This window comes from Rhinolophus sinicus, linkage group LG14 (genome assembly GCF_036562045.2).
Source record: "Rhinolophus sinicus isolate RSC01 linkage group LG14, ASM3656204v1, whole genome shotgun sequence".
Lineage (NCBI taxonomy): Eukaryota > Metazoa > Chordata > Mammalia > Chiroptera > Rhinolophidae > Rhinolophus > Rhinolophus sinicus.
Window position 1 is genome coordinate 6,102,404 of NC_133763.1, and position 22,985 is coordinate 6,125,388.

Sequence of the window (22,985 nt, forward strand, 5' to 3'; positions counted from 1 at the left end):
GATCATTTGAAGAGTTCTTACACAGATATGCTGGACGCCACATTATCTAGGGAATTAGAGGATTATTCTTTGAATAAGAGACGTTATTCTGAAATGCCAAGTAGTCTGACAATTTTTTCCTCACATTATATATATCTCGCTGATCTGACAGAAGAAACACAGAGAGAAAGGGGGGTGGGAGGGTATTAATATAACCACTATTTCAATGTAGTCGGACTGAAATGGCATCTGGAAGTCTCAATAGGAATTCCTTATGAACCCGTCTTCCTAAGTTATCTTCAGCACCTGAACTCAATTTCAGGAGTTCACATTCACGCTTCACATCTGAAGAAGTGCTCTGTCACCTTAGGCAGAGTACTATTTTAATGACTGACTTAATCCTTTGGACATTTTCCAAAACTTAAATCCACACTCAATGGATAACTATCTGCTAAAATATATAGCAGCTGCTCGAGATTCACTGAAGACCAGCTTGGGAACTTGGGGAAAGAAATACTTTACTTTGCGTAACGGGGTGCTTCGTTCGCTCATGACAATGAACTATCAATTTTTAACTTCACAGCCACATGTCACGTATGCTGTAGTTTGAGAACCATCCTTCAAGTAATGATCACTAATGGTGAGCCTTTTGATAGAGTCTGGTTGGTTTTCATTTACAGATTTATTTTTCTACAAAAAAAAAAAAAGTTTCTTACCTTCCCTAAGGTTATCTTTAAAAATTAGGGAAATTTTAAAGTTATGTACATAATTCATGTCAAACAAAAATTTTCTTGGTTCTGGAATGCCTAGTTTTTAAATTTTTGAAAATTATATTAGTATTTTTGTCATTTGGTCATAGTGGTATATCTTGCTTGGGGATGAGTTATCACATGTATTTTTAGGAATTAAATATAAAACAACTGAATAATTCATAAGGAAAATGTAATTTTAGTGGAAAAAATAATGGTTTTATAAGTGGGATTTATCAAATACCAGTAATTACCAAACTCTACTTATAGTGATATATAGGTCCTGTATTTAATTTTATAATACGGACCTTGGAATCAAATGTAATTTTTCTTAAACTAAAGCTTATCGGGGTGACAATTGTTAGTAAAGTTACATAGGTTTCAAGTATACAATTCTGTATTACATCATCTATATATCATGTTGTGTGTTTACCACGCAGAGTCAGTTCTCCTTCCATCACCATATATTTGACCCCATTTACCCTCATTTACTACCCTTCTCCCCCCTTACTCTCTGGTAACCACGAAACTATTATCTGTGTCTATGTGTTTGTGTTTCTTCTTTTGTTTGTCTTGTCATGGATGGATCTTGAGGTTATTATGCTAAGTGAAATAAGTCAGACAGGAAAAGTTGAGAACCATATGATTTCACTGATGTGTGGTATATAAAACTGAAAACAACAAATGAACAAACAAGTGTAATTTTTTTACTATGGGCATAGCTTTACGGGGTTCTTCATCAACAAACCAACTTGCCATTGGTTTTGCAAAGCCTAGAAAAGAGAATGTTTTCTTTCCCCATACCATCTATCATTCTGTATGGTCAGCCAATTTCCGGTACAGAAAGCTGACTATTTTTGTGTCTATAGAAGTTGTGTTGGTTATGTTTCATTTTTCATGGGAATTGCTGACATCATCATGATGCCGCAACCCTAATTTCAAGCTCCATTAGCAGCATGGGGATATTATATCGCTTACATTCATAGAATAGAAGAAATCCAGACTTTCAAGTAATATAAAACAAAATAAAGGGTAATACTGTTCAACTCTTCAAATCTAAGGATTATATATCTAATGTAATTTACCTTTTCTGTGTTGTATTTATAATCCTAAGAATTAAGTACATGTTCCTATAAAATTGTTTCTTTCAGAGTTTTTTCAGCGATCTTATTTAGAATCCCAGTTTTTAAAGTAATAATCCTGTACTTTAGTACATAAAAATGTTTCAAACTAAAAATTCACTTTGAAGATCAGTAATGTATTGTTTATACAGATGTGTCTCTGGCTGAATAATATATTCTAGAATGAGAAAAAGCTTAGAACAAAAATGTAAACTTTATAATTCCACTTACAATATTTTCTACAAAAGTTAATTTCTTCTTGAGCTCACAACTTCCAAATTAGCATGTTCAACCCTCCAAACCTTACATCTCGCCTGAAGACCAGATTCTGATATAAAACTGACAACTTGTTATAATGCATATAGTGGGGGTGCCAACAAAATGTATACAAGTGGACACTTTGGTCAATGTTGCTCAAGCAGTAGTTCACTGTAATCAGAAGTGTCTGGACGCTGATGGTGACCACTTTGAGCACCTCTTGTAATTGCAGAAGTCAAATGTGACTTGTATTCTTCCTTTGTTATCAGTATATATTGAGTATTACACTTTTAATACAGTGTGTTCCTTTCTTAAAATGCATATACATTTGTTTGGCACCCTCTGTATAGCTGATAAATGTATCAAATGCAATGGGTATAAACCGAACTCTTGATGTCACCACTGTACTCATTTCACATTATATCACATGTTGCTCAAATTAAGAACCCAGGGTTCTTCATTCTCAGAAGGAGTTGACAAGGGTGTTTCTAATTTCTCTCATTTTAATGACTAACTAAAAAAATAGTACTGCCTACCCCAGACTCCCACCTCTGCCCTTTCTTCGTGATGTGTTTATTCATTTGTTTCAAATAGTAGGAACAACATGAAAGGCAATAAGTGAGGTAAAGTGGTTAGAGATTGTATTTAAACATGTATAGGCAAAATACACACAAATGCGTGCATACACACACACACACACACACACACACACACACACACTCAACAACAGTAACAAGACATCTAGGCACTTTGCCACACAGCTTCAAGTGAAACCTCTGTCTTCAGGTTTACTACCACCTTCCCCATCCATTAAAAAAAAATCCAAACTTCAACTTTGAATCCTTTATTCAGCAGTTATTTCAGTTTTACTTCTAAGCATCGAATAATTTAGTATCTCTGCTATTGACTTCCCCAGTTCAAATTATGTCACTTCTCAATGGGACTATTGCCGTGTTTCCTGTCTCTCACTCATATGCCACCCTCACCAGGAGCATCTGCCACGTTTCTTTTCTATAGAGCAGAGAGAGGTTTCTTCTCCAAGCCTAAGTCAGAGCATTTCTCCCTACTGCTTAAAATTCTGCAATGACTTCCCACGCGATTAGAATGAAATTTGAACTCATTATTGATTAGCTTTAGCAGATGCCACATGATGGTCCCTGTTTATTTTCTGGGTGTGATATGGTAAGATTTTCCTTTTGTTCACTGCATTCTTCTTTCTATCCCTCTAATTTCATCTTCTTTCTATCCCTCTAACACTCTGAGTAAATCTTGTCGTAGGGTCTTGGTACTTCTTTCTTTACCTGGAATTGCTTTTTGCCCAACTGTTTTTATGGTTTGTTCCTTCCCAGTTCTTAGCTCAAGTATCCCATCCTCAGGAAGGCTTTCCTTGAACATCCAAATAGAGTGACTCCAGCCCAGCCCCTCCCATTCCTTTACCTTCTTTTGGTTTTTCCATAATTGTCACCATTTGAGATTGTATTGTTTCCATGGTCATTGTCATCATCAACTTCTTACACCCACGATGCCAACTCCACGAGCATATGAGTCCCAGAGGCAAGAGACGTGTGTCCACTTTTGTATCCATAGTACCTAGTGCAAAGCCGGCAACATAATAGATGCTCGGGAGCTATTTTTAATTAATTGATTATAATTAACATCATTCCTTCTTCCATGCAATTCAACTCCCCCACACCCATGGGATGCTTATTTGATGTGAACAACGAAACTTTGTTATCTCTTCAAGGTAAGTAAAATAAAAAATATGTTCAGGTCAATGAGAAATTCTGTTCCTTTTGATTGTTGTTGATATTGCCCCACAGTCTTGCTGAGGATAATAGGTGTTTTGGCTGCCCAATATGTTTTTGTTTTCTTTCTTATTGCTCAATGATTTTAAATGATGGAGGAATGCGTGCTTACTGAGACATATAAAATTTTCTCCTGTAACTAACGTAGAGACTACTTTAGTGATCAAAGCATGGCACTGACATTGGCCCAACTTTAATTAGCGAGGCCCTAGGTTGGAGAACTGTTGAGGAGGAAGCAACTTTCCCCGTTGTGTTATCATCCATTCCAATCAGTCCATATTCCTTAGGCCTAAATTTCTAGTGGTATGGCTCAGAGCTCTTATCAGTTCAGAAACTTCTGTCACAAGGCAACAAAACATGTAATTAGAGGTAGTATAAGCAATGCTTAATATTTACCATGTCAACTGGTAAGACGACTGTAGGCTCAACTTTTCAATGTTGTCTTCAAGGAGACAGGGCTCTATTCACTGCTCTTCATCCTCAGAATGGCTTGCCCTACATACATGGTTAAAGATGGCTGTAGCAGTTTCAAGCATCATAGATAAACAAAAGCACATCTGGTGGATGGGGACTTTTGCCTCTTGTGTGTTTTTTTACTAGTAAGAAAATCCTTTCAAGCTTTCCAACAAACTTCCTGTTAGAGCAAATTGGCCAAAACTGGGTCACATGTTGATACTCTAATTGCAGTGGATTATGGGATAATGAGTTTCTGGCATCTTCATTCTGTACAGTGGGAAATAGATTTTGGGCTTAAGAGAGAAGACACAACTTTGTCCATCTCAGAACTCTTCTGTTTGCTGGACATATAAAGCCATTTTCCCAAAGTCATGGCTAAGTCCTGGATGACTCAGCAAGAGGGATTTTCTGTCTTAAAAACAAAGTGTTCCCTAAACCAACTCCTTTCATGTCCACTCTGTCAGAGTTCTAAGGGAATGAGTCAGTATTTCTGAGTTCATTTCTAAGCTCTGAAAAATGGGCTTGTCTCTTAGTAGGAAGCCCCACATTAGATAAAGCTGAAACGGAGATGAGACAAACATTCCAGGAGAATACCAAAGACATACCATATGCATCCAACCTGAAGGGATCAGGGAATTATTCACAAATAAAGGGTATGTGAAGGGACAACCAAACTTCACAGGCATTTTGGCAGAAGGAACAGACTATGCAAAGGCACAGAGAAGTTTTTCCATGAATATATAACCGATTCTTTTGCTTGAAGCATAAAATGCATGAGTACTAGGATTTCAAGCTTAATATAATCATGCATGTACAAACAGTTCTTTAATATTTAAATACAAAGTGTTTTTACATGTGAAAAAATAGTGGATAGGCAAGAAGCAGACTAAAGAGTGTTTTGTTTGACAGTTAAAGGGTTTAGAATGGATCCTGTAGGATAAGCAAACAAAAGTGAGCAAAGCTGAACATAAAAGTGCTATGATCATCTCCATATTAATTATTCTTTGAGGTTCACTATCTCTTGCCTACACTGCTAAGTTTATGATAACTTGGTTCTCCATTGATATTTCCCTATATTAATCTTAGTAAGTCAAGTTCCCCCCCAAATCAGCTGCCCTCTCCCTGACTCGGAGCATCCTTGTTCTCTGTACCAGCACTCTAGCTGCCCCATCTCCCTCCTTGGAGGCCCTGTGATGTCAATAGCATCTTCAGTGTGAAAATTCATATTTCAAAAAAAAAGTGCCATGTCACTTTTTGAGAAGATATGATACCTGCAAAATATATTAAAGATCTATAATTAACAGGAATCCCTATGTTGTTTAATGTTATGCATAATGGATATGGAGAAGTCATGAAATCATTGGTGTTTCAAATGTTGCATATTGGAAAATGTTGGTGCCATTAAACATTATTGGTGAGCACCGAAATAGTAGTTTCAGGAAAAAGAACGGAAGTTAGAGTCTAAATTTACTAAGAATATGGTAAGAAATGAGATAACAATTGCAGACAATTTCCCATAGAACTGTCTGTTCACAGAAAGAAAAGTAATAGGACGGTGAATTTGAAGACAGAAAAGAATGTATAGTTGATCTTAGGATGTAAGGGGATGTATGACATTAGGGGAACAAGAAGAGGAAACATGATTTTGAAGGATCAGGCTTTGAAAGGTGGAAAAATACTTCTTTTGCTGAAGAGGTTTCATTTGTGGAAGTTAGCAGGGAAAGGATTGAGGGAGCTTGAATTGAAACGGTTGTATGTGTGTATTACAACTAGTTTAAGATGGATGCTCATGGGACGGTCTTGAAAATACATTGTTTTGAATAGCGTCCAAATAAAAGTGAATACAAAAGGGATTACTAGCCAGGAGATAAGGCCCATCTGAAAGTGGCTGGCATGTGTGTGTAGGGAAATCAGCAGAGCTGTTTGACAACTTTCCAGGTGAGTGGTGGTCAGCACCCAAAAAAGAGAAACAGGCAAAGCTAAATTGTCATAATCCTGATTCAAGACTGGTGTGATAGGAGCTGTGGAAGAACAGAGGACAAGGGAACCGAAAATACCAATGAGAGTATAAAACTTAGTAAACAGATGCCTCATTTAAAATGGAGTTGGGAGGCTAGAAGGAATAACTCTCATGTGTGTGTCACTCAACACCCTGTAATGACCCTGATCAGAAAAGACATACCTTACAACTTTAACCAGAAGTGATTCTACTTCTTGCGCAGTGACAGCTCAGCCAATGGGAGGCTGCCATAACTCAGCCAATGAAAAGTTGCTATACTTGGAACTTTCAGTCTGCACCAGCCCCTCCCACTTCCAGAAGAGTGTTGCTCTCCTGTGTTTTCCTGACCTTGCACATCTTTCACCATTCGACTTGATGTTCTCAATTGCAATTCTTTGGGGTTCTGGGCTAAACCCATTTTGTTGGAGAAATACCTGGCTATCTCTGTGTTAAAAGTCAATAGGAATGTTATCCAAAGGGTTGAAATTGGAGCCCAGGAAAGGGACACGAGGTCGGAGTGAGCTGGTGAAGAGGATAGTGAGTGGAGGAGGAAACAAAAGCAAGTATATTAAGGAGGAGACATTTGGAAATGTAGAAAGAGAGTAGGTTGTGTTTAGAGACTGAATGTTCAGAATGCAAAGTCTTGTGTGGAGTGCTCTTCTAAGGAATTAAAAAAACTGGTCACATCAAAGACAGAAAAGTTAAATTGAGAGGAAGACTACAAGAATGGAAACATCAAGGAATTGTGAGGTTTGCATGAACCTCTCCAGGTTTGTCTGCTCATCACCCGTTTCCTCTTCTTTTAGTAAGAATAACCCAATGTCCCTTAAGGGAACATTCCTCTTTTTTTTTTTAGTCCATGTCATTCCTGTTGAATCTATTGATGATACTTCTACCCCAACGTTGATTCTAAAACCCACCTGGAACGATCAACACAGCGTATGAATGGGGCCACCATCGTTACTTTAGGATTGACTGAACACGTGCTATAGACCAGTCTAAAAAGTATTTTTAAAATATTCTAAAAGCTATTTGTGGTCACTCAGAGTTTAAAATGTGAGCTTGAAGGTGTTCCTTAGGCATCATGGTACCCCAAGGGGTTAATCTGTCTTCAAATTGAGCCAGATTCAGGGTAAAGCATAGACGCAATGGAGAAAGGAAGACCTTATGATACAAAAGCTTCTTGATGCATCCTTGCCTGAAGTTAGAGTCTCCAGATCAGTTCTACATTAATTCCTTTTTCAGTTGACATCTGTTTGATTTGGGTTTCTGTCATTTGCAACCACAAACATTTCTGATGATAAATAACTACTACCAGGTTTTAATTTCTCGAGGAACAAGAATAAAGAACAAAATACAATAGGAAAAGCTTAGCAGTCAATTATTCCTGGTAAATAGTTTTATGTTGTTTATTGTTCTTTTATTATCCCTGTTCATTTTATACAGATCTTAATTGTTCTAATCAGAACATAAATTAATTGGATTTCATCACATCCAATGTGACTTTTTTTTTCCAGCTGCTGTGACTAAATATAAAACAAAAGCAATAATAGCCGTCTTTTATGCCCTTGGGGGAAAGAAATATGGGAGTCAGTCGTGAAAAGCAAGGATAACTTCTAATCTGTATAGTTTGCATTATCTTTTGAGAAAATGTCTGTTATTTAGAAAATAGTTCCCTATACTATAGGGTTACCCCTGAGAAAGGTTGGAAGTGCTATCACCTAAGTAAATAATATAATAAGTATAACTGGAAATGAATTAATATTTAGAGTAGAAATAGGTGTTTCATTTCAGTGACTTGCGTAGAAAAGCTACAATTAGGGAGCTTTCAAGGATGATAGCATAATGATATAGTTCTCTATCTGATTTACAGAGAATGCTGCCATTTGAAACAAAGGAAAAGAGTAACTAGGACAGAACAAGCTCAAATTAAATGACCACAATACTCAGATTTGTTTCCCCCTCTTAGATAAGAAGTTATCATTTGGCTGAAAGAAAGAAGAAAAAACTAGGTGGACTCCATGGCTTAGGTGACTGCAAATGGAATACCTTTCACCCCTAATTGACTGACTGAAATGAGGGCAGTCTCCATAGAGACTGAAATTCCATGAGAGGCTGCAGATGGGAGACTGTCTCCATTTCTAAGAGATAAGGAGCATGTCATTAGGCCTAGATTCACTGGTTTCCACACGCATCGTATCTGCTATCAATCCTCCATCTTTTACAATATCATGCTCTTTCAAAGGACTCAATCTAAAGAATTATAACTTGTTTATGGTAATACATGGAGGCTTGGGGAAATTTTTGAATCAATCTAGTTCTCAAACTACTGCTCATTCTATTAAGCGTCATGTTACATCCATCAATATGTATCGGATTTTGCTCTTTCTGTATGATGATACTGTGAAATCCTGTGATTATATTGTCACAAATGTGTTATGATTTAAGGATTCGTGCACTCTGCCTTTCAGGTACAGGCTGAATTTTAATAATAAAATAAAAGAGAGGATGAGGCCTTTCTTTAACCACTATCTCCCACCCCCACGTTCTTATGGTTTTTCGCTGACCGCACTGGCTACTTCTCAGCTTTGAGTATTTTTTCTCTTGCCTTTAAGTGTTGGGTTTTCTCAGAACTACACCCAGGCCATTGTCATATCTGCACTGAAAGACCTCCTAAACTGTCTGCCCTTTCCTTCAAATTCCCATCCATAGTCTTGCCGCTCTTTGACACAGAGAAGAGGATTTTTTCTTGAAACAAAAATGGCATCGTATTACTTCTCTTCTTAAAGCTCTTTCATGGCTTTGTTACAGAAATAATAAAATTCAAAACTCTTTGCTAGGCTTTGTTTAAACATTCCTTATAACCGCCTGCCGTTTTCATTCAGTATACTGTAGCCATGTGTTTTGTTGTTGTTGTTGTTGTTGTTGTTGTTCTTTTGTTTCTTGCGTGTGTGTGTGTTTTAACCCATTCCTCAAAAATGCTCAATCTGTCTTCTCTACTTGTACTGTTCTTTCCATAACTCTTCAGATGACTAGCTCTCTTTTTTTTTAATCTGCACTTGACTCAAAGACATTTTTCCTGATAGTCTATTTATAATGTCCGCAAATATTCCCAATATTAATCCTTACCTCACCTCTTTCAACAACATACTAGAACCTGCACTACTTTTCTGGATTGGACTCTTTGCTTATATTTCCTCTTTCTTTTCCACTAGAACATAAACTCCAGGAAGCCCAGGCCCTTCTGTATAATTCAGCACGTAATCCCCAGGGCTGACCTGTGCTGGATGGCTGTCATTGGATTATAATTTAGCATGTGAATATTTTTACAAATACTTTTCTAAATTGTGTTACTGAAAACAGGAGTTCCACCTGATCTTACGTTAACTATCAACATGACTTCCTCCCTCATCCTTCGTGCTTTTGCTTACTTGGTACCTTCTCATTGAGGTAACCCCCTTCCGGCATTCCTCTCATTTTTTTCCAAAGCATTTATCACATTCTAATGTAGAATACATTTAAATTAGTTATTTTTTTATTGTCTCTCTGCTCTGTAAATGCCATGAATTGTTTTACTATGACCATTTTTATTGTTGTGCCTATTATTATTTGCTTTTTTTCACTGAGATAGCCTCACCTGTCTGTTAGGGGAGGAAACGTAATATGAAAAGTAATATGGGAGTAGGTAGAGCAATGAGAAGTTATTTTAAAATGTATTCTTCAAAATGTCTCTACTGGTTCTGAGGTTGTCACGTTCTCTTGGGAGGAGCACCCACACCACTGCACCGTGTGTACTCTGGAGGTCATGTGATCTACACTATTATAAGTTATATTGGAGAAACACTCATTGGTCTAGTTTAAGAATTTTGTTAAAAAAAACACCAACTATCTTGTGGTTTAATTCAGTGATGAGATAAAAGCACACTTAAGATCCCATTTTGTTTGTTGTTATATTTGCAGCACAGCCTATATTGGCATTATTAGCGGAAATTAATTTAAAAAAACAGAATTAAGTCCTCTTGTTCAATGTAGAAGACCTTGTATCATCAGAGAAACTGGCACGTGTTAGTGGGCATTCCCCTCCAGAAATCTGCTTCACGGCATTTTAAAGTGCTCAAAAAAAAAAAAAAAAAAAAAAAAAAGTTCTTGCTGTCTGTTGGCTTGAGAATGATAAAATATACTGGTGATGATTTACAAAGGACAAAAGTAGACATTCTTGGGAAAAAAACACAGAAAAACACTCTAGTCATTTCTACAAATGTTAGCATCTGTTTGAATTCACAGCAAAAATAACTGATATAAAGAGTATACTACTAATAAAAATAGTTCACCTGACATTTCATTATTTTGAAAGGAGTCAGGTGCAATGAAAACAATTATACACACACACACACACACACACACACACACACACACACACCGGCAGAGTCATCCCTTCAACAAATAAATACTGACCCTCTTCTATATATAATGTATTATGTTCAGCGTCAGCTCAACCAAGGCTCTTAGGTAATTTCCAGGACATGCCACTACCCTGTGCACATGGAGTCTTTCACACATCAGAATAAATTCCACATGTCAAATAAGGAAATTGTGTCCAGTGGGCGTTTACCACTTTGTGTGGTGTTTCATCCATATCAGCTCTCCCTTTGGTACAGGCCAAAGAAGAGATTCTTAATCTATAGTCTATAAGATGTGCATTTGCTCTCACCCTTAGCCCTCCTCATCCTCCTGGAGTCATTTATACATTTATCTTGTGTTCCAATGTGACTCCTCATTTCTCTCCATCCTTTTGGTTTGTCCTCAGGCCAGCACTGGTCACGTACCACCACTGACTTAGCCTCCATAACCAGCCACAGTCAATTTCCAGCTCCTGGCTCGCCACGCCTTCCCCTCACAACCACGCATGTACAGTAGCCCTCGTAGTCCTTTCTGACTGGCTCACACCTCCTCATAATTCAGGTCACAGCTTAGCCAACCCTGCCATGGTTCTGTTGAGTGATTCTTACGTACTTCGTAAGCATAGTTTGCTTCTTTTTATCATAAACAATCCTTCTTTCTCAACAATTACAAGCTCTTGGAAGTTCATGGAAATGATGCTTAAAAAGATTATTGTAATCTCATGTGAGGATGTATTTATTATTGTAGCCACTCCTTGATTTAACTTGAAATTCTCAATTTATGTTTTCTATTTCTGTTTACTTGTTTATATTCTGCTCCCCTTACTAACACAGAGGCAGCATATGGACAGGAATTTTGAATCTCGTGTTCACATCTATAGCTGTAGCACTAGAAGTTTATCTGGATAATGGCAGGCACTGAATAACATTTGGTACATAAATATATAGTTCATTGATCTATACATTTATGATCCGTGGTGGCTAAATATCTTGTATTCTGTTGACATGACTATCAAGAGGTATCTGCTCTAAATCTGGACTTTATTTATGATTATATGTTTATTTATTTCTGTGATATGTTGTGACTCACTCTCACTAGATAAGGTAATAAAGATATCAAGTATAGTTCAGCCAGAGGTCATACATTTCCTATTTTATGAAATACATGCATAAAGCAAACTTATAACTGTTAATGAAAAGCCCGAGTTGGAAAAGCAGTAAAAACAGATTTTATTCAGGACTATTGCAGGAGAGGAAATTACACCAGTATACAAGCAGGTATAATTCCCAAACCAGCATGGGTAAGTGGGAGTTTATAGCCAAGGAGCAAGGCAGGGGGGATCAGTGGATAGAAAATCACTAAGAGGAAACATTAGGGGTAAGGTGGGGGTGGGGGGGTTCTGGCTAAACCAACCTAAAAGTCTCTTTGCTGGCAAATGGCCAGGATGATCAGACGTCATCCTCGGGGATAGCAGAGGATGAGCAAACTGATCAGATACCAAGTGTGGGGGATTCAGGTTAATCTGCCTTAGCAGAGTTCTTGCTAAAACTCGATTTTTACACAGATGAATCTCGAAGAAGGTTTGGGGACCCGCCTGAAGTTTAGTCAAGCAGAGTCTTTATCACCCCATGTTTTTCCATCCATGTGCTGAGAAAAAATGCTGCATATCTGCTACATAAGAAGCCTAATTCTGAACAGTTCATTTTGTGTATGCAATTAGAGAACGTGGAAGTTTAGAATGGCTAATAATCTGCTGGATTATTTTGTTTTAAAAAAATCATACCCTCACAAACTCTTAGTTGCAGAGAAAACAGATGGCTAAGAACCCCAAAGACTACGAAGAATAGGGCTGCTTTCATTCAGGAACTTCCTTTTACTTGCTTCCAGGTAAAATCAAAACATTTTAGCATATGACCACCTGAAAGCAAGGTCACCAGAAGCAAATGCTGAAATATGTCTCAAACAACTGTCTATAAGCAGCGTGTGCTCAGATTCTGGGGAACAGGCAACTTTCAACTCCACACTCATCACAGAAGAGAATGTAGTTTCTTAACAGCAATGTCGTATCATTTTCAATAGACCTGTTCTCATTGCCAAGAAATTAAATGTTTTATTAAAAGTATAAAAAGTGCTTTATCCTTTGGTATAGAAATGTGTTTTAGACATGGTTGAATTAAAAGCAGGCAAAGAACACGGCAAACAAAATTGTTTTTCAATGCTGAAGAACTACTCTTGCTGGTTAAGCCATATACTAGGGGAATCTTGTTATGTTACCTCATTAGAGATAGATCTTATACAGATCATCCAAGTGGGGGATAAAACAACTCTTGTATATCTACACTCTTCCTTAGTTTGTGCTATTTGTAAGAAGGCGTGAGCTTTCTTGTGTAAAATTGTATGAGTGACTCAATTCTATTAGAACCTCCATTTTTATTTTAGAGCTCCCAGTGAGATATGCAAATTGGGAGAACTCACAAGACCTCTTGGAAAGTTCTTCCCCTCTCTCCATGGTTCATAATGTTAACCTTACCTCCAAGGTATCATGCATTGTTATTGATATTACTGACGTGGCTGGAATCAGGTTTACTTCTCTTCATTGGAACTCCTTGGAAGTGATTTGGATTTTGTGCTATAATTACTCCTGCGGTCTCCTATAATAATCTTGTTCATATAGGCCTGAGATACCCTGATGAGTCCAAACTATAGAATTTGTAAAATTCTCACCCAGTTTTTAAGACCTCAGGTTTCCCTTTTTGCCAGTTCTTCTCTCAAAGCCCCCTTTCTCATTTTTATTCTCCATCTGTGTTCAATGATCTCTTAACCTGATGCTCTCTCAACTCTCCTCCAAATTCAATCTCATCAAGCATCTGAAGATCATCTTGAAAGTGATCTCGAATGTGAACCTCTTTATTTTCTAGGCTGAACCGAAAGGAACTGCATATTTTCCAGGTCAAATGCAGTTGAATATCAGCAATGTTTTATACTTCAAGTGAGAAAGCCAATACCTAAAGAGCTTCAGGGACTTGCCCCGAATGTCACATCTTAGGGTAAGCCAAGAGTCACGACCAGAAATGAGGTTGTTTTTTTCCCCCTATATATAGTATCATCTACCTGGCTGCTTCAAACATTTGTGTTCCTTGCCTCACATCCTAAAACCATTGAATTGTGGATTCTAGACAGGCAGCTACTTACCCAACCCATCAAAGTATTTGTCCTATTCCTTTTGTAGAGATAGATACCTAACAGTCTTCCAAACAGTCTAGGGCTGCAGAGGATACAGTAAAAGTCCTTACATGTCCCACAGTCGGAGTGGACAAGGCAGTGATGAGCTGTTACTTTCCAGTGCTTCCCCCCTCACTTATCATCCTTAAGAGGTCAGTTCCAAAAAGGGTGACTCTGACAGCCACCTCGGTATCTCCCACAGTATAGTGTTTCACAAAGGTTTGTTGAATCGAATATAATGGAACTGAGTGAAATGTGAAACGTCTAGTTCCTATGGATTTTTGTCAAACACATGCTCCCTGGTTGTATTGCTCTGTTCTCAACGTCTCAGGTTTCCATCCTCGCTCTTCTTGCATGTTATTTCACTGATGCCGCAGATTTCGTGCTGAAACTATTTTTGGCTCACAGCATCCCAGTTTAAAATTAAAATTTAAAAAGTTGGTGGTTACCTATTTCATAAGGATTCTTTCTATAATGAAAAGAATTATTAAACTAAAACTATGTGTTAAAGAAATTAATTTTATGCCTGACTAGACAGTTGGAAATCCTAGTCTCTGATTATAAGAAGGGTCATTAAATATCTGTTGACTTGCCTCATTCAAATCAGTTGTTTCCAGTGAATTCAAATAAAGAAAGTATGAAATAAACCATCAACTTGAATATGTACCACTAAACTGCTATTTATCAGTTAATAACCCAGATTCCAGATAAATCAATGTCTGTGTATATTAAGAAGTAATTATCTTTGTAAATTAACTGATATTGAATAGTTTCATAGTACTCTCGCAGAAAAATTCAGTGTTAGTAAAATTCCCCCCTTTGTTTCTAAGTTTTCTATGTTTCTTTTAATAGGTTTGTTTTGTACTTAAGAGACACTCCTATGTCATAATAGAAAAGTTTTGCATCAAACCTTACAAAATATTTTAGATAAGGTCCACCAAAAGATCGATATAGTTAAGGATTGGTTTTAACTTATTTATTGCAATCGAAATTGTCTTCACACCTACTAAAGCCTATTATAACTGTGTACCTAAAATGTTAACCTCTCCAATATATTCTGTGTACAGGATATTTAGGACATTTCCCGCAAAGGGATGGTATTAACTAAGGTTGACAGTAACGGACTAATGAGATAGGAGGAATGAATCCATAGTGAAAATTGTGGGAGAAAAATCCGTTAAAGACCATCGATGGAAATAGAGAGCAAAACTACTTAACCTAACCCAAAACAAGTCAAAGGAATTACAGATCTCTTTCTAATGATATGCAATGCCAATTGAAAGCAAATATGACAATAACCATCAAATAAAGCCATATATGTGTTCAGTAACCGGTTGCGCGTCTTCAAGTCTGCAAATAGGAAACTGCAAACATCTGTGGCTCCCCCAAGATTTCTTTCCTTTAACACTGTCAGTGAATTTAATGATGCAAGTGAAACTGTGTGGCAGTCACAAAACTACATAGCTTAAAGATGAACTTTGGATACTTTACGTTCTTTTCAGGATATGTCAAACACTGCAAACGCACAGAAAATCTCGGTAAACGCATCCTTTGATGGGTCACAATTTGCAGTTTGATGGTGGTATTTTTATTTATTCACCTTTCCTCTTTCTTTTCTTTACCTTTTTTTTTTTTCCCCCTCCCAACCAGGGTCAAATGCTGTCCCTCTGATCAGCTACAATCAGGTCCTCTCTGTAGAGTTGTCCCTTTGTTCTTCTGGAGGGCATGCATTCACCACACTGGTGTGTGGCTTTTGATGATCTGAAAAGTGTGGATGTTCTTCAAGGGCTGTGATCTAGATGCCTTCATTGCCAGAAATAGATCAAGGGAGACTTTTTCCAAAAATCCAGAGTCATATCACAAAGAAAACCAAGAAGATTAAAAGTTTTACTATTCAATTACACTCTCGCCACTATGCACACCCTGTACCTCCTTTAATTTTGTTTGGTAGAATTACCAGGGAAAATAGCTATATTAACACGCAACATTCAGTAAATCATTCTTCTGAAACATGGGCAAATGATCCCAATTCTTTTAATTAAATAGTGAAGCTTATCTCGACCAGAATCAGCAACACATTTCAGAATCAGCTTATCTATATTGCTGGGAATTATTGTGACCTTTGAGTCTGCTGAGGCATCAGAATTTTAGAAAAGAAAGGGAAAATACTAACCTGTTTGGACTGGGGTTCCATCTACTTAGAAAGGGATAAAGAATTGACAGTAAACATGAAAGAATTGTGCAAATATGTATCTTAAGGCTAAATGTCGCAACCTAATTATAAATGGACTTTTCCAAAAAAAAAAAAAAAAGAAAAATCGTGTACGAAACAGTTTTGAGAAAACAGTTTTGATAAATGCAAGAACAGGACATCTTTATTTCTTGTGATTATGATGCTGGCAAACCCCAGAACAAGCCAATGCAGCACCATGATAAACTAATGCCTCTTTTAAAAAAGAAAGATGGAAGCTTAACCGTAGCAACTTAATTTTTTGCAAAATATCTTCACCAGTAGTCTAGCCTAAAGAAAAATGCTTTCCACCAGAAAACATAAGCTGAATGGCTTTTTGATTCTTGCAGCCCATTCTCACATTCTCTGATATCCAGTTACTTATTTTTGCCATATGCACAACTGAGATAAAGTTACTCAACATTCTACGGAGGGGTCAAAAGTTACCCCTGCCCCCTTGTTCTTTGGAGCACAGAGACAGACATTCAACCCCTATTTTGTCATTCCATTATCTGTACAATGAAGAGAATCAAAATTGCACAGTGAAACATAAAATCAGGGGATTGTGAAAAGGGACAGATATTTTGAAATGCTCGGTTGTATTTGGGAAAAAGAACCAAGTAAATACAAATGATGATTATGAATGACTGAAAAAGAAACGGTACGGAGTTTGAAGAACTGAGAATTATTTGGCAGGTCCTGGATCCAGTCACCTGCCAGATGTAGAAGCTGTTGCAAATTAACTGAAGGGGAGAAAGGAGTTGAAGAGGAGACAAGAACTTCACAAAGAGCTTTTAGTCACAGCTTAATATTTATAGTTCTTTTAGGCAGGGTGAGATTAGTGAAACTTGTCTAAATTGGATTCAAAGTGATACCATGTGGGCCGGATTCTGGATCCACAAAAGCCTTCACACTATTTTACTGAAATAATTGTCTTTAAAGTAAGCAGCATATTGACTTTTTATATACTGTTGAAATTTATATAACGTGAAGATCTTTGAAAGAGTCAGGAGAAAGGTGAAATGAAAGATCACCTTTGATCAAATTGCATATCCATTTAAAATATTTTATATTAATAACTATCTGTTACGGGCAGATAAACACAAAGCAGCACAGATTTCGAATTTAAATGTATATGAACAAGTATCCTGTCTTTAGCTATAATGTTCAAACTGTCATAGCCTCTTCAATTAACTCTGCTGAAAAGTCAATCCTTTTCATGGTTTTTAGCCTCCAATTAAAGACACACTCTTATGTAAAGCCAGCAGTGAACTGAAAACAGTGAAAATAACTTTATCCTAAACAGTATGTTATTTATCTCAAAGGTACTTTTAAAAGTCTGTCAGATAGGTAGGTAGGTAGATAGATAGATAGATAGATAGATAGATAGATAGATACCACTTACAATCACCAAATTCAAGTGAACACAATTTTAAGAAATGCAGAATTCACATATTTTTTCTCCTAAAATGCTTGGCTCATGCTCTGTCACTCTAAATGAACTTTTTTTTTTTTTATAAGAGTAATCACAATAGCAAATGAAATATTTTAAAATGAGAAGGCAACATCATGAAGATGGTGTAGAAATAGTTTCAAATTCTTCAGCAAATGGGCGCCCATGAATTGATTTCAATCTCAAGTGTTTTGATGTCTGTGAGAATCAGGTTAACTTCATGAAGGATTGTTAACACCCATTTGGCTGTGTGACAAACTTACGTTGAACCTCCTTTTTAGTATCAGAACTGGATGAAATGTTTCATATTGAATATTATATTATACTATATTATATTATATTGCATTATATTATACTATACCTGGTCCTATATTATAGTAAAATAAGACTGGGCCTTATATTAATTTTTGCTCCAAAAGATGCATTAGAGCTGATTGTCTGGCTAGGCCTTATTTTCAGGGCAACACGGTAACCACTAAGTGACTCTTGATCAGAATGGGAGAGATCATTACTCTCTCCCAGAGGGTCAGGCTGCGTAGCTATTTACAGTCTCTTTTAGGAGAACTCTAAAGAAAACCAAGCTATGAATATAATAAATGTCCAGGGTAGCTGGCCAGTTCACTGAAGTGTCAAACTGTAAAACCTTAAAATCCAGTGAAGATACTTCTGAAGTATGTCTTGTGAATGAATTGGTTTTTCCTTAAGACTATTAGCATTCTGCACTACTAGAATATTGTCTAAATGAGTCACAATCAGTCGTAGGATTGGATCCTATGGAGATATGAAAAAGAGTATTAAATGTCATGGGACTGTTAATAACAGAAGGCTGCATGAAAATAGCATTTCGCTAGGTTCCAACTTACTTTATAAAATATGAAGTAGCGGCCAAAATGTTATGTGGGATATGAAATAGGACTAAGTTTTATTTTCTCCTTCTCCTCAGTAGTTCTCAAAGTGGGCTGTGTATGAGATTTAACTGAGGACCTTGAACAGTGTCTCTGTGCCCCCAGACTTATTTCATTGTTTGGGGTGGGTCTCAGGGAACGTTGTTTTCAGTTCACTGACTGATTCTACGGTTCAGCTAGAGTTACAAACCACTAAGCGGCCACATACTGCACACTCTTGGAGATCCAGGACAAAAACACCAACTGGTTCTGAGCCTTCCATTATCACACCTTCTGGGAACAAACCCTGCTGTTTCTTCCAAACAATATATTAATAACACCTATGCCTTATTCTACTTAATACTCAGTACACATTATTTTAGACTTTTATTATCTGTATGCATATTGTACTGTCTTATTTTTTCTGTTTTCTTGTAAAATTGCTGTGATCAGAGATTATGTTTTATGCCTCTTTGGTGGGTACCATGCCTTATAGGCTTCTGATGAAAGTAAAAGTTTATAATATTAGGGTAATTAACTGATGCATTATCCACAACTAAATATTTTCTAGGTCCCATAATAGTAAATATACTTGTTCTACAATCTGCTAATATAATTCATCATTAAATTTCATTATTAATCAAATAAGGAATGCACTGTTAAGTACATATGCATAAGTAAATATTTTGAGATGTGTATACATTAATATGAAATAAGGATTAGCAATAAGAAAAAAAGTTAAAAAAAAAAGACAAGAAACATCTCCAAGGCAATACCTCTTTTCATTTTAGAAAAGAAACAAAATGAATAGGGTATACAAGATCCTTATCTTTTTAAGGGTATATACGTGGTTTCATTTTTCTCTGAATTCTCCATTCCTTTAACAGTCATTGGGCCAAAATAGATACTCAATAACATTTTCTGGATTTAAAGAATTAAATAATCTATTTGATGTCTCCTAGAAAACAATCATATTTATGATACTGAATCACAGATTTAGACTAGGAGCAAATTGAATTTTCTGTTGTAATAATTAGGGAATGGTAAGGAAAAAAAATACATATCCAGATAGATTGTAACAACTTCTTTTCTAAATAGCAGTCCAGCAATTTTGTATCCAGTGGTTTGGTATCCAGATTTGTATCCAGTGGTTTAGGTGTACTCTTTTTGGTTAATCTGTTTGAGCATTGTGCTAACAGCCCAGCCATGATTTATGAAACAGAATTCTCAAGAAAGTAATATAAAAACTCAACTTCAATGTATAATTTGTGCTACACATTTTGTTCAAGTGGCTTTCTTTGCTGCAGTAGAGTAAGTTTTATTCCATGCTTATGCTGAGTTGTTGCCATGGTAACTGTATGTCTTGTAAAACGGTAAACAATTGTGTAAAATGGTTCAATAGAGCACATGTTTATAGCTGTACTAACTCAGTTCAAATGTATACACACTCCATTTTTAATATTATCTTTACAAAGAAATATTTATTCATTTCAGATGGATGCTCAGTACCTTCTTCCAAAAGATTATGGCTATTTGTGTGTGGGTACATGGTGTGTAATTGGGAAAAGTGACTTTTCTTTCCATTTTCCAAAACATAAAAATGAGCTGATTATAATACAGACAACTAGAATCCATGGTTCATCCATATAATTATTATGAGTAGTCTATGAAAACATGCCAAGAGTTGTTCCAAGCATTAGGCCCTCAGGTATAAAGATTAGCATGGTTAAATTGACTGCTGGCGATTTGAACAACCTCTAAAGGTTCTGCATAAAATCCATTGACAATGAAAATTTTCATTCAAAAAAAAATATGCTGCCGTGGGCAATTCATGGTAACCAATTTATAGTCTCTATTTTTATAGGAGTTTGGAAGAAACACACTTTTAAATCAGCCAAACAAAACTCCCTGAATTTGTTATAGATTAACACATGATGACTTTGCCACTTTAAAAAGAAAGAAAGAAAGAAAGAAAGAAAGAAAGAAAGAAAGAAAGAAAGAAAGAAAGAAAGAAAGAAGAAAGAAAGAAAGAAAGAACATCTTCTGTGTGTATCTAGCTCTGCTTATGAGTTTAAGTTGGGGAGTGATGTTTTTGTGGTGTCCTATCTGCTAAAATCCTGAATGAGGCAGTGAAATGTAGGGCTAAGGTTCTTGTGTAAAAACCTTTTGTTCCCAAGGAAAACTTAACCTCAACAAGCCCTTATAAGACACATGTTAATTGTGTATACAACGTTACAGTCATGTTAGATATTCCCATGTATAAAATGACATACAGAAAGAGTAACTGTATACAGATCGGCTTCCTCATCTAGTAAGAATCTTTTCTAATCAGCAATGCATAACTGTTGTCACATTTTGTGTCTCGTGTAGAACTTGAACTATACTCTTCACCAAGGAATGTCCTAAATCTGGTGATACAAATTCTTTTTTTTTAATTTATCTTTTATTTACCCTTTTTTTGCTTGTTTTTATTTTTTCATGTTCTGTGCATATTTTCCATTTATCCTATTTTACAGACTGGATATGCAAATTAAGAGCAACGGACAAAATTAAAACTTAAGGGCCTGAAATAAGTCTAGACCACAGATTTTTCTAAGTAGAATAAAAAATTGAGAATGCAAGGAATTATGTGTTGTGCTGTTTCTTTAAGGAAAAGTGCATTCTTACTATATGCATGAAATACCCAGCATATTTGTTCATTACTGTCATATGATAGATGCCATTTTATTCTCAAAAAATATTTACTTTGTTTCAGCTTTCAAATACCAACAGCATAAAAATTACAGAAACAGCTAAGTAAATTCTAGAGAAAATTGTTTCGTAAAAATTACAGCTATATCATCTAGATTCTTAAAATCTTTAAAACTGTTTCAAGTCAGAAACCAATGGTTTGTAAGTACCTTAAGCAGTGTAATAATGTAACAAATATAAAGAGATGATATCTGTAAACATCTCAGACTAATGTAATCATAATTATAAGCAATAGACTTATATAAACAATACTTTGTACCAGGAAAAACAGATTGTGTTCTTAATAGAGTTAGAAGATTAATGAATGAACTGAAATGCTGAAAAGCATATATATATGCTACAAATGTATACACATTTTAAGGAAGGAAAACAAATGTATATGCATTTTAAGAAAGGAACACACTGTATTAGAAATGTAATACTCAATATATACTGATAACAAAAGATGAATACAAGTCACGTTTGACTTCTGCAATGACAAGAGGTGCTCAAAGTGGTTGCCATCAGCATCCAGACACTTCTGATTATGGGGAACTATTAGTGATGAACTGTGACTGGGTCTGGAGTGAGAGAAAATTGAAGAACTTCCTAAAATTGTGCCTTGAGTTAGCTAAAAACTATGCTTTTGTGTGTGTGTAATTGGATTATAGTGTACAATAGCATATTATTTATTACTAGTTTCAGGCGTGCAGTATAAGGGATTGAACATTTTTATACCTTACAGTGTGATCACCCCACTAATTCAAGTCACCATCTGTCACCATGTGAACTTATCACAGTATTATTATTGACACTATATTCCCCCTCACGTTTTTCACTCATCCCCACCCCTTACCCTCCTGCTACCATTCCTTTGGTATCTGTTTCTATGAGTCTATTTTGTTTGTTTTTCTTTAGATTCCACATATATGTGAAATAGTATTTATCTTTCTTCGTCTGACTGTATCACTTAGCAGAATGTCCTCTAGGTCCATCCACATTGTCTCACAGGACAGTGTTTCATTCCTTTTTATTGTTGCATGATATTTCATTGTATATGAGGTCTGACAATTAAGTTCGAGAACTTGTTGCAACGATGTTGCTAACCTTTTTTGATATCAGAGGGATTATTTATTATGAATTTGTACCAACTGGACAAACAGTTAATCAGATATGCTATTTGGAAGTGCTGAAAAGGCGGAGTGAAAAAGTTAGACGACCTGAACTTTTCGCCAGTAATTCATGGCTCTTGCATCAGGACAATGCCCCAGCTCACACGGCACTGTCTGTGAGGGAGTTTTTAGCCAGCAAACAAATAACTGTATTGGAACATCCTCCCTATTCACCTGATCTGGCCCCCAATGACTTCTTTCTTTACCCAAAGATAAAGGAAATATTGAAAAGGAGACATTTTGATAACATTCGGGACATCAAGGGTAATACGACGATAGCTCTGAGGGCCATTGCAGAAAAATAGTTCCAAAATTGCTTTGAAGGTGGACTAGGCGCTGGCGTCGGTGCATAGCTTCCCAATATTCAGCAATGAGGTAGGTAGCACTTTTTCTAGAACGAGTTCATGAACTTAATTGTCCAACCTCGTATGTATCACCTCTTCTACATCCATTCATCTGTTGACGGACGCTAAGGGGTTGCTGCCATATCTTGGCTCTCATAAATAATGCTGCAATGAACATAGCA

General features: G+C 36.4%; 1 long non-coding RNA gene across 1 annotated transcript in view; it reads left to right on the top strand.

The window, feature by feature from the left end:
* LOC109444085 (uncharacterized) overlaps positions 1 to 22,985 on the top strand; it is an 816,445-nt gene that overhangs the window by 670,111 nt on the left and 123,349 nt on the right. The window lies entirely within an intron of this gene.